Source organism: Herpailurus yagouaroundi, unplaced genomic scaffold (genome assembly GCF_014898765.1).
Source record: "Herpailurus yagouaroundi ecotype Mexico unplaced genomic scaffold, PumYag 100, whole genome shotgun sequence".
Taxonomy (NCBI): domain Eukaryota; kingdom Metazoa; phylum Chordata; class Mammalia; order Carnivora; family Felidae; genus Herpailurus; species Herpailurus yagouaroundi.
Window position 1 is genome coordinate 66,152,981 of NW_024412391.1, and position 14,542 is coordinate 66,167,522.

Here is a 14,542-nt window from a genome sequence, read left to right on the forward strand (position 1 = left end):
TTCCTCTGTAAGTTCTTTTTTTTTTTTTTTTTTTTTTTTTTTACTGAAGCCACGGTAGCTCCAATTCTGCTCTAATGCGGTTGTTGAATTCAAACCCATCAGCTTGTTCTCTACCATAATTCTCAGTTGTACTTTCAATAAATTCATCTATTTAAATTCACACATGCCTGAGCAGGATGGCTCAGAGGAGGAGGCTAAGACTGCCATTCTCAAATGAAACATCTCAAATTTGCACGTCTGGGCAAATACTGCTTGATACTCTGCTGCACAAGACACCCCTTCCCCACCCCCATATCAATCACCACCCACCAGAAAGATGCCTTAGGTACTCATTAAATAGTTTGCTCACTTGTGTCTTTATATTTGCATATGCATTTAAAAGGAAAAGGCAAAACAAATGTGCACTAACTCCTAGCTTCACTGCTCTGCTGTCCTTTGTAAGTCAAACATGATTTACTGTTTTTGATTAGCCCATGACCTCAGACAGACTTTCAAATTGCAGCATTTGGAGCTCTGAAATACTGTCATGTCTTTTAAAGAGCAACCGCAATAAATTAGAAAACATCATCACTACGCTCTTTCCTTGATTCACTGTGGTTGCACATCGTGGACTAGGAGTTTCAGCTCATTAAAAATGTGAAGGCTGTAATGTCTGATGAATAAGACACTCACATCAACACAACTGGTTTCCTCCTAGTATAAAACAATTAAAGTGCCAACAGCTCAGTGGTTTAGCGGCAGAGCAAAGAACAGCACTTGCAGGGCTGGGTCAATCTCTCCCTTCCAATGGTAACAGAGCTGGAGAATGCAGGGACAGTAGCTGGCACACACAGGCTCATGGGATTAGGGGATGCTTCATGCTTTTTTAGTGGCCACTTGTGGTGGACTGAAACAAAAGCACCAATGGAATTAGGGGAATCGAGCTCTTACTGTGGGAGGCAATGCAGCACTTTTTCACCTTGTCCTAAACCAGAATCCCACACACAGTGGTTAAGTCAGGAATGTGACATCCTCCCTTCCACACCTGTGAGCAGAGCACATCCAGAAAGATCTTATTTCCTCTTCACACAGATGCTAAAGAACAGAGTCATGCCTTGTCTGTTTGTTTTCCAGTCTGCTGGCATTAAAATTGTACCTAAGCACCTATCACGTCTCATGATGCTCTGTTAAGTCCTTTCAGAAGTTCTGACTTTGAACACTGGGGCCATTTGGAAAAAACAAAACAAAAACAAAAACAAACACTGATCTAGTGACTTTGTTGCTTTCAGGGGGTAAAATCATTCCAGTTCCATTTTCAACGTAATAATTAAATAGATGTACATTGTAAGAAATATAAAAATGTGGGGGAAAACACACCCACCCTCATTAGCTTCACTAAGCTGTTTTGGTTATGTGTCTCTTGCAATTCTTCCATTTGGCGGCTCTGCATGAGATGTCATGCACAATGAGCAGGGCCTGAGATGCTAAAATGGAAAAGCTCTTTTGTTTTCTAATTACTGACCTCCAGAGTTTTAGTGCTAGAGTTTATATAATCAATTACATAGGGCCAGAGTTCTCATAATTAATTATTGAGTACCTTGGTGCAAGCAGGATGTAAAACCACTCATACTTGGATTAACATGGTAAAGTAAAATCTTGTCTTTCTCAGTACTTTCTTAAGAAAAATAATAATGTATTGATTTTAGGCATAAAGCAGAGAGAAATTACTAGGAATAATGGTGTGAAATGAAGCAAAGAAATATTTAGAGAGACTAGGAAACAATTAATGGCAACAAGAGCTTTCTGTTAGAAAAGTATGCATGCAATCACAGTCACTGTTTGGAGGGCTATCTTTCTAAGCACTACACATATATCACAGTAATCCGTCTTGATATAAAATCTTTTCACTTGAAATTTGAAAATATGTACATTTACTTCTAGGTACTAATGAATTGCCTCCAAATTATTTATTTATTTAATTTTTAGAAGTAGGCTCCACATCCAACATGGGGCTTGAACTCACAACCCTGAGATCGAGAGTCACATTCTCTACTGACTGAGCCAGCCAGGTTCCCCTAAGAATTGCCTCCAAATTGAATTAATAAATATCTAAGTTGTAAAATCAACTTAGATAAAATCTGTAAAATCAGATTTTGTAAAATTTTGTAAAATCAAAATTCACTCCTTTTCACTCTTATTCTGTCTGTGGTGCCTTTTACAATTGTGTGTACTCTAAATATTATGATTATATACTTATTACAATTTTATTAAAATTTTCAAACACAGTTGCATGCATTCTAAATATCATGATCACATATTTTTTCAAACCTACAGAAAAAAGAATTATACAGTGAATATCCACATATCCACTATATAGATCCTGCAATAAACATTTTGACATATTTGCCTTGTAATATATCTATTCATCTGCCTATGGTTCTATCCATCCATTAATCCATCCTATTATTTATCAGTACACTTCACCTCTAAATGTACATGTAATTAATTACACCCTTATATATATTTATGTTTTTAAGATAAACCTTACAATAAAATGCAAAAAAACTTAACTGCATCATTTTATGAGTTTTTAACAAGATTACACAGGAAATGTCACATTGCTATGTAACAGAAAATATCAGGTTTTTAAAAAAATTTTTAAATGTTTATTATTTTGAGAGAAAGAGAGATAGACACAGTGTGAGTGGGGGACGGGCAGGGAAAGAGGGAGACACAGAATCCAAAGCAGGCTTCAGGCTCTGAGCCGTCAGCACAGAGCCTGACACGGGGCTCGAACTCATGAGCTGTGAGATCATGCATGACCTGAGCCCAAGTTGGACACTCAACCGACTGAGCCACCCAGGTGTCCCAGAAAACATCAGTTTTAATTCAGAATCTGAGATTATGATGTTTCTCACCAACAAAAAAAATGTCTTTAATGTACCTCCTCTTTCCTACTCTCACCAATTCCTCAGTGGGCAAAACACTGATAAATGCAACTGCCAATAGGAGAACAGGCACAGAGTACTTGGACTGTGATGATTCTTAAAACTTTGTGAGTCACTGCCAAACTGAAGAACCAGGTGAACACCAAGAATTCTCTCTAGAAAACGACATCTTTATAATTACAGTCAGGTTTTTTTCCATACAGTCTAAGTTGGCTCACCGACTTTGTGAATTCCATTAGTAGGTCCAGGGACCCCAGTCAAGGATCTCAGGATTAGACTGTCAGAATGTTGAACCATCAAGGAGCATTTCCACCATCTAGCCACAATTTTAGAGCATACTGCAGAGGAAATAGCTTCTGTGAAAATTAAGTACTTGAAGGTAATTCCTTTTGGACAACTGGCACAGTCTAGGGAGACTTCTATTAAGGGGGAAAAGGCTTACATGATTTCCTACACTCTCCCTCGATGATCAAAATACAACCAACCAAAACAAAACAAAACAAAACAAAACAAAACAAAACAAAACAAAAATCTCATTCAGTCTATGGGTTGTGTTCCTTCAAGAAAGATGGAACCTGGACCATTCTATCTGATGAAGGCAACTGCTGCAAGAGAAGCATAAATGGGAGGTGTGGATCCCAGCATAGGGATCTAAATAGATGATCCTCAGAAACATGAGGAGCTGAATCAAAGATTCTTTCCCCCGACACAATCCTTCATTCTTCGCTTCTTTTCTTCTTTATTAAAGTCATTATCAGTGATGTACCAATATTAATGCAGGATAACAGACAAATAGAAATGAATTCAATTGTCCCCATTCTTCACTTTATTTCATATGCCGTATTTATTTTATCATTGTGAAAATAAACATTATTGAGAGCTTCTCATAGCTTTGTCAATGACCCTGAACTCTTATTTTTCCTTTTAAGGTAAAAAATAGTATCAGCCAAGAATCTGCAATTGTTTCTAATATGGCCACCTACGTTTTCCCTCTCAGAGAGGCCTGCAGACAATGATCGTCTCTGAGGACTCACCTTAGCAGTTAGAGAGGATTTATTGTGCCTCTGGCCCCCCACCTGCAAAAGGCAGGCATTTTATATTTTATGCTTGAGAAAGCTGCAGCTGTTAGAGAAATATTTCATATTCTTATGTTCTGGACAAAGTTTTGTTTTTCTTACCAATCACAGTGTTTTTTCTTATCATCAGAAGACCAACCCATGGTCTCCTGTATCTGCTCTTTACAGACTGATCTGCCTTCTGTGGTCTTACTTTGGTTTTGTCATTTCAGAATTGTGGCATAACAGAACTTGGTCTGGAAGCTTGGCATACTAATGACTCTTGCTCACTTTCATCTTCTTGGTTACATTCTATCTACACTTGTACCCTATTCATCCTAGGCACATGAATTATTTGCTCCTTCTTTCCTAAGAGACAAGAAAGGTTTATGGTTTATGGTGTCTCTCTGGGACCTGGGGTGGTCTGCAGGTGTGGAAGAGCCTGCAGATCTTCAGGAACCCATTAAGGAGAGAAAAGGAAAGTGTGGAATCAGGGATGACTCTTCTCCCAGTTAGCACAAGATCACCATGGCAAGCACACCTAAATCTCCTTCTACCTTGCTCTTTCCCATTGATCTGCTTGCTGGTTTGGGTGCCCAGGGGAATTTGCACAGAATTGCTTTAGTTCTCTGATCCACATAATTTTACTTTTATTCAACTTAATTTTATACCATTTCTTTCCTTGAGTGATAATAAAGAAGGGAGTAAGAGCTTCAAATTCAAAGTATCCATACATTTTGACCACAGTTTTGTACCTGATCAGATGCAACAAGGCCATTCCTCATTTCTCCTTCTTGAAGCTTTGCATTTCTTTTTCCTGTGATCTCCCTCTCCTCAACGCACTCATACACACATGCACACCATTTGAATGACAACTGGTGGTATTCTTGAGGGAACATTCTGAAGAGAAATTCTAAACATATAGAAGGGATCCCAAGCATCTTGCAAACTCATAACACTTCTACAATTAAGCCAAAGTAGAGGAAGTTTAAGGAAAAACTGGATTCGGCATAATGAAATCTAAACTTTTTTCATTTATATGAAAAGTATAAATAATAGGGAGATTCACTTCCTTTACTTTTAAGCAACAAGAAAACAGGATGTTCTTCAGAGGTTCTGAGGGAATGGAGGGATAGAAAACCTTGCTATGATTGTTCTAGTGGCTTGTGAAGCCTCAACAAAAGCCAAAAACAAGAACACAATGCCAACAGTGAGACCAGACACCAACCAGTGAGACCAGTTCCTACTACCAGGAGCTGAGCACAAAGGTGGAGTCCAGGGGCTATGAAGCCATCTGCATGGGGCAGACATACTACATGTGATGATGTACAGAGGGCTGTGGAGGAGTTCACTCGGGCTGCAGTTTGCAACCCTCTTCAGACCCAGAAGCATGGGGCTTGATCTCAAGACACATGTGAGACCCAGCTGGTTTCACTTTGACACCATCTCTTCCCTCACTTTCTTTTCTTATTGAAATCCTTGACCTATGTTCCTTTCCATGCTTGACACTCACACAAGGCTCTCATTTTTGCCCCCAGACTTGTTTTCCTCCCTTGGGATTTTTTTTTTAATATTTCTGGGATCTAAGGAAATAACAGGAATGACTTTTCATCCTTCCCTAGAAATACTTTATGTTATCTCTAATGTTTGCTAACATTTCTGTGGCAGTCATTAGTGCACTATGTACTAATTTCCAGTTCTCTATCTTCTGTACCTTCAGTGGAATGCCCTTCCTATCTTCTCTGGAAGTTAGGCATGGACACTCAACATGTTCTGACCAATGAACTGTGCACATCCACGTGGCTGCTTCATCTTGGGCCAGTAATCATCTTGTCACATTTCTTTCCCCTGTCAAGGTGACTGAGGAGGGACATATGGAGATGTAGCCTCTGTTAGCTTGTGTCTCTTACAGAGCCCCCGATGACTCATATTAGATATAAAATGTGAGTAAGAAATAAACATCTGTTATGGTAAGCCACAGCAAAACCTAGCCTATCCTGAAAGATACATGCCCATGATGTATAATTTGGATCATAAGTCCTTGGATAAAAACTGCAACTTATCAATTCTTTAAAACAATCCTAGTGAAGTGGTTGGTTTTGCCATCTTTATTCCAATAGGGAAAAGGAACAGTGGAGAATACACATAATTTACTTAAGGACTCACAGCTAGTAAGTGGCAAAGTTGGAAATTGCACCCAGATTTTCTTACTCCAAATCCCATACTCTTTCCAACTCCACTGTGATGGCATTTAGCTCTTAAATGATATAGACAGGAGAGAAGATTCACTTCTGAAAAGTAATAGAACAGAATTTGAGAAGGTAATGAGAAAGATACTATAAGTCATATAAGAAAACCCATGATTTTATGCTAAAATGAATAGTGTTGGATACATCTGTCAAGCTTTATAGTGTTTTATTTTTGCTTGTGTTTCTTCCTTCTGGCAAGAGAAAAATTTCCAGGTATCTGGTGAAAAAATTGGGATTCTCATATGAATACCATTCTTAGTTGGGGAAATGGAACTTAAGATAATTGAAGCTTTGCTAAATATCCTTAGGTTTTAGAGAAAATTGTTTAGAAAAAAAGGAAGAAGTAAGATATGTTTCATGCTGAACACTGTATATCCAAATGAATTATTTTTGCAATGATATCTATTCAAGGCATTAGTGATGAACTGAAATTATAAAGAGGAAATAGAGAGATAGGACATCAAAACAGAAATAATCATGAGTGTCAAATATGACTCAACCTCTTTAACTACAAACACATAAAACACATGTATGAAAAAAGAAAATAAAATAACTGCATACTTTAAGGCACTTTGGTCATTACTAAATTAAAGATGAACCCTTTAAATTTAACATGCTCTTACTGACATCCTCTTGTTTACAGAAAGGAAAGTAGGCTTGAATCTCTGATCTCTAAAGTGATCAACAATTATACAACATAATGATATTCTGTTGTTCCATAGTTATACCTTATTTTGAGGTATGAGGCAATAAGGCAATGGAATTCTTGTCTTCATCCAATGACTATTTATTTATAACCATATTCTACAATGAGCACCAAGTCAAAGGATTTGGACTTGGTAATTTTTATTTAAAACTTTAACTAGAGATTCTGAAATTCTTATTCTAAACATGATAATGGTATGTTTCCTATGTCATTCCTATGATATTGCTTTCAGTTGCTTAGTTTGGGAAGAGATAAACAGTAGTCTCTACTACTTCTCAAGTCTATCAAGAGTTGATTAACACTTCCATTTTGTTACATTGTTCATCATCAGTAATCATAGGTATGAGTTTAAATACATAAAAGAAATTCAAGTGTGACTCTTTAAAATCTTCATTTCATTATGGGAAACAAAATTTCTTAAAAAATTACAATCTCAGACAATAAATCTCAGAATTCAGGGATCACTCGATAGATGTTGGTTCACTTACTCTTTCTGGTGTGAAAATTATGACAATCTTTAACAAATGAAGGTGATATTTCAAATAAAAAGGAGAAGAATTATAGGATTAATGGTGAAAGGAACATTACCCTGTTCATAAATATGTTTGGAAGAAGTTGCTAACTGTCTTAAGAGATTTCCACTTCCTCTTTGTGACAGTTGCCCTTACTAAAGTTTGGATTTAGAACTAACACTGAAGTAGCTGTTATTCATTCTCATGCATCTTAACTGCAATATGAAAAAAGAGAGGGATGTCTTAATTGGAACATATGGCAAAGAGCTTACCAGAGGAGTACTTAACAGTATTTAACTATATTTTCAAATAAAAATGGAACAAGTTATTATAAGGACAAAGAGTATTATTATTATGTTTAAAAGAATTAGAATTATGTTTAAAAGATTTAGAAAGTTTACTTATTTGCACTACCAAAGCAGATTTATTTATGTATTTACTTAATTATTATATGAAATTTATTGCCAAATTGGTTGCCCACCCCCCATCAACCCCTAAGTTTGTTCTCAGTATTTAAGAGTCGCTGATGGTTTGCCTCCTTCCCACTCTGTAACTTTTTTTTCCCCTTCCCCTTACCCCTGGTCTTCTCTTGAGTTTCTCAGGATCCACATATGAGTGAAAATATATGGTATCTGTCTTTCTCTGCCTGACTTATTTCACTTAGCATAACACTCTCCAGTTCCATCCACGTTGCTTCAAATGGCCAGATTTCATTCTTTCTCATTGCCACGTAGTATTCTATTGCATATATAAACCACATCTTCTTTATCCATTCATCAGTTGATGAACATTTAGGCTCTTTCCATAATTTGGCTATTGTTGAAAGTGCTGCTGTAAACATTGGGGTACAAGTGCCCCTATGCATCAGCACTCCTGTATCCCTTGGGTAAATTCCTAGCAGTGCTATTGCTGGGTCATAGGGTAGATCTAGTTTTAATTTTTTGAGGAACCTCCACACTGTTTTCCAGATCAGCTGCACCAGTTGGCATTCCTACCAACAGTGCAAGAGGGTTCCCATTTCTCCACATCCTCTCCAGCATCTATAGTCTCCTGATTTGTTCATTTAAGCCACTCTGACTGGCATGAGGTGGTATCAGTGGGGTTTTGATTTGTATTTCCCTGATGAGGAGTGACTTTGAGCATCTTTTCATGTGCCTGTTGGCCATATGGATGTCTTCTTTAGACAAGTGTCTATTCATGTCTTCTGCCCATTTCTTCACTGGATTATTTGTTATTTTTTTGGGTGTGGAGTTCGGTGAGTTCTTTATTGATTTTGGATACTAGCCCTTTATCCAAAATGCCATTTGCAAATATCTCTTCCCATTCCATCGGTTGCCTTTTAGTTTTGTTGGTTGTTCCCTTTGCAGTGCAGAAGATTTTTATCTTGATGAGGTCCCAATAGTTCATTTTTGCTTTTAATTCCCTTGCCTTTGGAGATGGGTCAAGTAAGAAATTGCTGAGACTGAGGTCAGAAATATTTTGTCCTGCTTTCTCCTCTAGGGTTTTGGTGGTTTCCTGTCTCACATTCAGGTCCTTCATCCATTTTGAGTTTATCTTTGTGAATGGTGTAAGAAAGTGGTCTAGTTTCATTCTTCTGCATGTTGCTGTCCAGTTCTCCCAGCACCATTTGTTAAAGAGACTGTCTTTTTTCCATTGGATATTTTTTCCTGCTTTGTCAAAGATTAGTTGGCCATACATTTGTGGGTCCAATTCTGGAGTCCCTATTCCATTGGTCTATGTGTCTGTTTTTGTACCAATACCATGCTGTCTTGATGATTACAGCTTTGTAGTAGAGGCTAAAGTCTGGGATTGTGATGTCTCCTGCTTTGGTCTTCTTCAAAATTACTTTGGCTATTCGGGGTCTTTTGTGGTTCCATAAAAATTTTAGGATTGCTTGTTCTAGCTTTGAGAAGAATGCTGGGGCAATTTTGATTGGGATTGTATTGAATGTGTAGATTGCTTTTGGTAGTATTGACATTTTAACAATATTTATTCTTCCAATCCATGAGCATGGAATGTTTTTCCATTTCTTTGTATCAATTTCCTTCATAAGTTTTCTATAGTTTTCAGGGTACAGATCTTTTACATCTTTGGTTAGGTTTATTCCTAGCTATTTTATGATTCTTGGTGCAATTATGAATGGGATCAGTTTCTTTATTTGTCTTTCTGTTGCTTACTAGTGTATTAGAATGCAACTGATTTCTGTACATTAATTTTGTATCCTGCGACTTTGCTGAATTCATGTATCATTTTTAGCTGACTTTTGGTGGATTTAAAGAGATGTGATGACATAGACATAATTATGTACTGTTTTTAATAACTTAACTGTTCTCTACCAATGTGTCATTTAATCCTGATCCCATTCTCATGCTTTAATTGAGCTAATATTTCACCTTTAACCTGTTTTTGAAAGTATTTCCTCCTGCAGCCTTATTGTACTTCTGTTTTTTTTTTCAGGAGTGTTAAATCTTCAGTAATATAAAATCTCATGTGCATATTTTTCCCTTAAAGGATATAACCAACTAACCTTCAAAGAAAATATTTTAATTATCACAGATTCTATGGGGTCAGTAATAGTCCAGGACTCTTGATATCTAAATTCTGGCTCTTTCTCTGTCTCAGAATTTAAAGAAAACATACACACACACAAAATCACCTTTGGATTTGTGTGATTGCTGAAAGAAAGACTATAGTCAAATTGTCCCTCTGGTGAGGAACATTAATCCACACAAATGTTTTTTTTCCCAAAGAGAAGGATTCACTCAAAAGCAGTTTTTCAGACTTTACCATAAACTTGGAAGACAAAACTTTTATATACAGTGTACAATGAACGGGCAATTAGCAGCTATCCAGCCTACCTGAGAGCCTTCTATTCCAGGGTAGAGGCTGCTCCTTCTTTCAAAGGAACCCTGTGAAAATGTGGAGGAACTGGAATCCTCATATATTGCTGGTGGGAATGTTAAATAATGCAGCCACTTTAATGTTCATAGCAACATTATTCATAATAGCCAAAAAGTGGAAACAACCCAAACGTCTGTCAACTGAAGAATGGAGAAATAAAATGTCGTTTAAGAATAGAATGGAGTATTACTTTGAAAACAAAAAAGAAAAGAGAGAAAGAGAATACTGATGCATGCTGCAACACGGGTGAACCCTGAAAACATTATGCTGAGTGAAAGAAACCAGTCACAAAAGACCACATATTGTATGATTCCATTGATGTGAAATGTCTAGAATTTCAAATCCACAGAAACAGCAAGTAGATTAGTGGCTGTCTGGGGTAATGGGGGTTGTAGGGATATGTGAATGTGGAGTGACAGCTAATGGCTACATGGTTTCTTTTTAGGGTGATGAAAATGTTCTGGAATTAAGATTGTGGTGATGTTTGCACAACTCTGTGAATATACTAAAAACCACTGAACTGCATACTTTAAATGGGTGAATTTTATGCTCTGTGAAATATATTTCAATGAAGTTGTAATACAGAATTCTGTGCCCTTTCCAGGTACAAAGTCTAAAACCATAACTTTGGAAGTAATTTGCCCATTTTATAATGATGAAGATGAGGATGATGATGACAATGATAGATCATATCGGTAGTTGTACAGAAGTACATGGAATGTACTTTCCATTCTACTAATACTAACAGAAAGTGGTTATATTTAGTGAGTGAGATTATGGAGTATATTCTCTTTACATTATGTACTTTCATCATTTTTAAATTTGTATATTGAACATATGTTATTTCTGTAATGAGAAAAAAAGTTGAGTATCAGAGTTTTTAAGAAACGTTTTAAACTAGGAGCTCTGGGGAAGGGGCTATTGCTGGGGAAGATGGCTAAAACTGAACTGGGATTTATAGGGTGGGTAGAATTGGATGGAGAAAGGCCAAGGGGAGGGCAACAGCTTTCTAAGTAGTTCTTTGATTTCTAACATCACTGCTTACTTTCTCTGGACTCTGAGGGTGGAGATGTGTCTGTCTTATTTACCACTGAATCCTCAAGATCTATAATGGTGTCTAGAATATAGGAAGTGCTCAATGAATGTTAACTGAATCCACGAACAAATATCTATTGCTAGAGTCCTTTTCTTAAAATACAGAGGACAATTGGGGTTACCACATGCAATGTAGGTGTGCCTTTATACAAATTAGAAAAAGATGTTCCCTTCTCCTAGTTCCTCTCTAGAACTTATGTCTTGGAAAGTCAGTCATGAATTCACCCATGACCTGCTTGAACCCTGCTTCTTGGCTAACCTCCTTTCTTATGGCCCCACCCCCAACTGCATATAGGATAAAATGAATGTGCCTGGAACAGGCAATCAAAACTCTTCTCAGTAACACCCCAAATTTTCTGCTTCATCATAACCCTTTCCAACACCTATTTTGTGCTTAAGCCACAGTAATCCAATGCTTCCATGTGTTGGTTCTCATTACTGCCTTCATCCCAACAATTCAGTGTTTCTATGCCAAATACCTACCATTTAATAAAGATGAGCCCTCCACATTCTGACACTACTCTCAGTGACTGTCCAACACCTGCCCTTTTGTCCTCACATGTTCCCATTCTGACTCTCCTTCCATTTGACTCTTCACTCCTTCTTCATTTGAAGTTTTATTCCTGTTCATGGGATTTAGATCAGGTTTTGAGTGTGAGGTAGGCACACCAGTTTTTGACTTTGAGCTTTCTCCTTTCTTTGGTCTGGTCTTGGTCCCCTCTGGACAATTTCCTTGGCCCCTCAAGACAAACTGTCAGCTTGCCTCAGGTGGAATCTGCAGTCACTTCCCTCTCTCTAACTTACCCAGCACATTGTACAAACCATTATGAAACTGTGACCATACCATGTTATATTTTTCCCTGTCATATTTCCAACCTTTAGACTTTTGGAACTTCTAATGGAAGGAACTATATCTTAATATTAGGCACTTAGCATGATGCCTGGCATATATATAGCAGGTGTTTAATGAATTAGTGTGGAGAAAATGAATAAATGAAACATGGAGACAGAGAATGGTCTTAGGAAAGAAAGTGGGACTTTTGGGATCTAGGAAGATGGAGTCAGACTGTGAAGGATGTTGAAATCCAAACAGAAGAGGCTAGACTGGTGATAGAAAGAAATAAAGGGTCACTTTAGAACACTGAGAAGGGAAATGACATGATGCAAACAGCATTTTGGAAGACTTATTATGTGTCACCATCAGGGTGGAAGGGAACAAGGGGGAGCCTGTAGTCGTGGCAAGCACTCAATAAATGTTTGTTGTTTGGTTGGTGGCACCCAGAGACACACTTCCAGAAATACAGGTGTGAGGTGAGAGAATGAAGAAAAGCACAGAAATTCAAGAGACCATTCAAAGCAAAGACATGAGGGTCTCACAGGCTTACAGGAAATGCAGAGCAAAGAAGAGTAGAGCCACTGCGAGCAGAGCAGAGCTGTACCACAGACCAGGAAAGAAAAGCTGGGAGGGGAAACCAGCTTGGAAAGGGGAGAGCCCAGCTTTGAGTATCTGCAGTTGTGGCGGCTGGTCTGTGTGCACACGTGTGTTTATGTGACTGTGTAGTAAGGCACGTCTGTGACACAAACCTCTTGCTGTTCCAGTAAGTCCTCCCTCCCACTGTGCACCACCCCCATACTGGGTTTCGTTTTCAGCCAAGAAAAACAAAATTACTCATAAAATTAATGGAAACAATCTGCCTTTTCCTTGCCATAGAGGGATTTTTTTTCTTAATTACTTTTTTGTATGCCTTTGAATCATATATCCTGTAGCTTGATTAAATCCCTTAGAAGTCAACTAAGCATTAGAGGTTTGCAGCGTGAACCTCAGAGCTGGTGTTTACTTGTCACGTATAAACAGATATGCTGTGGAAAGCTGCACTTCAGTGAGGGTAATGCATGCACGCTTTCCTTCTCTGGTGCAAAATTTATTCCTCAGTCTTTTCAGGGAAATAAGATCTGGTTAAAATGTCAGTAAAAACTGAGTCTCTGGATAATCTCTCAATGTAAAGTTAGATTTTCTAATGTGATCTCTTATATTTCAATAGGTCTTTCCTTGAAAAAAAAGTGCATTCCATCTACATTTTTTCCTTTTGGTTCTCTCAAATTCTCCTTAAGGAGGCATGACAGGTGGCACAATCCTCATCTGAAAGATATTTCCTGATAGAAACTGAGGACATTAAGGAACTTTCCAGCCCCAGTTTGTGGGGCTGAAGGGTCTTAACTGTAAGACCAAGTTCTCTCTATTGCAACCTCCTACCTCCTAAGCCCCTGAGTGCAAAAGTGACGACATATTTTTCAGCAATTGGAAAAACTAAGGGAAATCTTGGACACAGGCTGCAGAGGGCACTAGGGTCGTAAATACAGACCCTAACTTGGCTGCCATTAGGCACTTGCCAAGGCCCAAGTGCATGCCACATGAAAGCTTCATGACAGATGGTTCATGTCTGTCTCCAGTCCCTCCTGGATTCTCAGAAAAAATGGACTTGGTTGCCAGTGAACACTTGACTAATCAGGTTCTCCCATTTGTCTTCACAGTCTGTTCTTTTGTTCACAGCCCATAGCTTCATACCTAAAACCTCTGTCATCTCCAGGCCTGATGACAACAGCTTTATTATTAAAAGGATCTCCTCATTGTAGAAGTTACAAAGGAACAAAAAAGCAATGAAACTCATCCATAATTCTACTTGATCTAGAGAAAAACACTGTTAACGTTTTGCTTATATTTTTCGGTCTTATTTCCATGCATATAGAGTATATTTTAGTTATTGAAATGCAGTTGTACTATACATAGCTGCTTTGCAACTTGTTTCTATCACTTAAAGGCATAGAATAAATAATAAATAAAGTAATAAGTACTACTTTAATGACTATTTAAAAGCTATAGCATGAACTGCGTTATTATTTAAACTTTTCATCAAAACTAAGTAAATTCCTTGAAGGCAGGAGAGCTGTGGATTTATAATGCATTTTGCATTGCAAGCATCTAGCAAAGCACCTTTTATGATAACACCTATGATGTTTACTAGAGGGGGTCATCTGGTTGAATTAATCATATGGTTGTATTTTGGTATCTTAGCTGACAAGGAGAATCTGAAGACTG

At 37.7% G+C, this 14,542-nt stretch overlaps 1 protein-coding gene across 8 annotated transcripts in view; it reads right to left on the minus strand.

Moving 5' to 3' along the window:
- CDK14 (cyclin dependent kinase 14) overlaps positions 1 to 14,542 on the minus strand; it is a 633,016-nt gene that overhangs the window by 24,295 nt on the left and 594,179 nt on the right. The window contains exon 14 of one of the 8 annotated variants that reach the window (XM_040471561.1): positions 16 to 886. The exons of the other annotated variants lie outside the window; for them this stretch is intronic. The gene's annotated coding sequence lies outside the window, so the exon portion shown is untranslated. Of the gene's footprint in view, positions 1 to 15; positions 887 to 14,542 lie in introns of those variants that run through there. 8 annotated transcript variants of the gene reach the window in all.